A 3544-nucleotide genomic window follows, 5' to 3' on the forward strand; every position below is an offset into this window, starting at 1 on the left:
TTACATTGTTCTTTTTGTTTTGAGTTCTTACAAGAAAGGTAGATTTGGAGGTGGCAGCAGATTTAACTCAGGACAAAGCTAAAAAAATGCTGCCATGGCCATATTCCCCCATCTAACCAAAACAAACAATCTTGAAAAAATTTCCCAGATCCACACATCAAGCAATGGCAAAAAAAATTCCTTTTGCTGATAAAGTGTCATTCCCAGTAGAGGGTTTTGTCGCTGGAACTATACAAGTAAAACTACTGGTCTTACCTGCGCACTAACGTATCTAAGATTAAGTTTACTCATAGTACAAGTCCTTGTGAATGAATTCAGGGATCGCGCAAAAGGGACAGTGTGACAGCAAGTTTTTTGCAGGCCATTTGTCTAAAAATCTGGTAGATGAGACTTCTCTCAGGTGGAGCTGAGGGGGCTGTGCGGAGAAGGGGGGGGTGGAAGGCAGAACAGGGCAGAGAGGAAGAGCCAGCCATGGTGTGAAAAGCCTTGAAACGGTGTAAATGGATTTCAACTTCTAGCTAAGAAAGCAAGCTGAAGAAATGTCTGTCACAGAAAAAACTTTCACTTGTCTCCTCCCTCCCCCTGCCCCAAGAAATGAGAATGATATACATAGTTCGACAGAGATAGATATATAGATATATATAGACATAAAACTGGGAAGAGTGGTTGAGGGAAAAGTAAGACACACCATATCAAAATGTCATGCAGTTAACGAGAAATGAGGAGTAGAAGAAACAATTAAAAAACACCGTGACACCATATGGAACTTTCCACGTTCAGTTGCATTTAAAAGCTTTATAAAAGAAACTTTAAAAACAACTACATTCTCCTCACCTCAACATAGTGTCCGTTGTTGGAAGACAATATCGTTATTTAAAACCCCCGCAGTTTTAGGTGTTTGAATCCGCAGATTGTCTAGTACAGGCATTAGAAACTTACGATCCCGGTGTAGGAGAAAGCCTGTAGGCTGATTTTGAATTGTCGATGGGCAAGTAGAGGTTCGGCTTGGAACATCGTGGCATTTTAAGAGAGGCATTGGAAAGAGGAAGCGACTCCCAGTCCTGATGGACGTAATAGCCATTTTCCACTCAGAGTAGACAAGGAATCAGTGAGGTGCCCCCTTTTTAGTGTCATCTGAAACAATGGAAAACCTCTGCCCAAGGACACAGACACACAGATCTAAACAGCGTAGGTCATCTCCTCCTAGGGGGGTTCCCGAGATCCGATAAGCAATAGGGCAGGGGACTGAAGGAAATGAAGCCTTGTAGGTGAGAGAGAAGGGGCAGAAACGTGAGAGAGAATGAGAAGGTCATCCGGATATAAACTGAGATCCACCTACTTGCTGTGGTTTTGAGAGATGTGATGGGCTGATTTAATATTTGTATCTATGCAGAAGTGGGGAGGCCGTCCTCCCCACTTCCCCCGTCCTCCCCATTCCTGGCCTCGCAGGCCCACTGTTTACGCTGGTGCTGGTCCTTGTATCTCTCGAAACTGACGTTACTCACCAACCCAGCAGAAAACTAACCCAGAAAAACTTAGATACGCACGGGTCATACCTGTAGCACAGGCACCGAATGGGATTGCTGGTGGAAGGAGGGGAGTACGAAGAGTGAGATAAGGGGGAAGATGAAGGGCAAGAGGAGGAAGAAGAAGAGGCAAGATTTCCTTTCGGAGGAATGGAGCCATCCGATCAGCTCAGCTGCCTGCAAAACCACAGCCTGAAAGCAAGCACTTAGAAGCAAAGCACGGTCTGGAAGTAAGCCAAGAGGTTCTCCTGGTGCTTTATTCTTACTCTGTTCTATAATAGAAAGAACCCCAAATATCCTAAATTCTCCCTAATAAAGGTCAGACGTGATTCAAGAAGCAGACAGAGTACATTTGATCTGGAAAGATAAGGGTGTATGCTGCCTGGGGAAAGAATTAGATATACTTTGACATAGATAATAAAATGCCATGCCTTAGCCTTGACTGCCTTTTGCATACCCATCTTTCTGTGTGGAATATCTGAAGATGTCATTAAGGAGAACAAAGCAAAGCAAAACTCTGTACTGCAGCCTTTGCATGCTAAATATTGTCCTGAATGCACAATGCGCCTGCACAGATTCCCATTGAAATGGGAGCAGAGGTGTCACCTGGTGCTTTTCTCAATCTGGGAGTGGGACAATAGTCCCACTTTTACAAAAAAAAAATTAAAAATCCATAGTAGTAGCCTGGGAAACTGTAGCTTATGATAGCCTTATTAAAGTACTTTATGGTTTTCATGTAGAATGCTCAAATACTTTCTTTATGAAAGCTCCTACTAAAGCAAAACCTCCAGGATCATACCAAATATGGTTGGAAAGTGCCTAGAGAAATCTCTGTATTCTGTCTTCGTTGGCAACCACGACTTTTTATACTTAAGTGAAATACCTGCAAACGATTCAGTTAACCTCTGTTGAATTTTAAGGTAGGTAGACTGAATTCTTGGAATACCTGGGGCAACTTGCAGTCTTGGGTGCAAGGTGTACTTTCAGCTGCTTTGTCTTGAGATCACGTAAAATCATCATGGTTTGCTTTGTGGATTTTATATCTTTATCGGAAAAAAAGATCCTTAAATTATCCATAGATCTTTAGGTGAAAATACTTTAGGGTGACAGCATGAACCAGGTAGCTTTTCTGCCAGCCATTTTAGGTCAACAGTTGAAGAGGACACAGATGACCAGGCACGTAGCGTAAGGACAATTCAGCGGTGGTGCCATCTAACGCCCTCGGGAGAAAGACCAGATTTTGCCGAAGTCAGCAGCAGAGCACCCGCTGAGCTCAAGGACTGCGTTTTGCTTGCCAGGTATTTCACTAAGAGCGACAGAAACGTTACTCTGCCCAGCTCCTGCCAGGAAATCAACTCTACCCAGGTGAGTCACCAAAACGAAATCCTTCCCGGAGCAGACCATAACCGTATCCACAACGCGACGGCCCGCGCCGCGTGGTTTTACCGAGGAGCGCCCTGCTCGCTGCGTCGCGTCGAAGGGGGAAGGTCGCACCTCCGCTTTCCCCCCACTCCTCGCGTCCCTCCCGACAGGGGTTTAACAACCGCCGGACTTCACCTTCGCCCTGCCTGTCGAGCGCTTTGGGGATACTCCTCCCAACCGCTAACACCCTAAATTCTAATAAAAACCAAACCCGAGAAGCGCAGGGTGAACCAAACCGCTTGTGCCCCCTACCCAACCCGGGGAAGGGGGCAGCCGTACGCCCGGCTACAACCCAACGGCAGGGCCCAGCGCCCTGCCATGGCCCGCCAGCCCACCGCCGAGCCCGGGGAGAGATATCCGAGTCTCCGCCGGGAGGGGAGGAAAGCAGAGGCACCATCCCGACCCCGCCGTCCCTTCACCACACCGGACCGGCGGCGGCCCAGACCCCCCGCCGCCCCCTCGTTTCCCGCCCGCCCTGTCAGGCACCACCTCCACCTCCTCCTCGCCGTCTCCCCGCCCCGCCGCAGTCCCCGGCCCGCCTCTCCTCCTCCTCCTCCGCCGCCTGAGGAGGGGACGGGGGCGGCAGTCGCGGCGAG

Source organism: Aquila chrysaetos, chromosome 14 (assembly GCF_900496995.4).
Source record: "Aquila chrysaetos chrysaetos chromosome 14, bAquChr1.4, whole genome shotgun sequence".
NCBI classification, from domain to species: Eukaryota; Metazoa; Chordata; class Aves; order Accipitriformes; family Accipitridae; genus Aquila; species Aquila chrysaetos.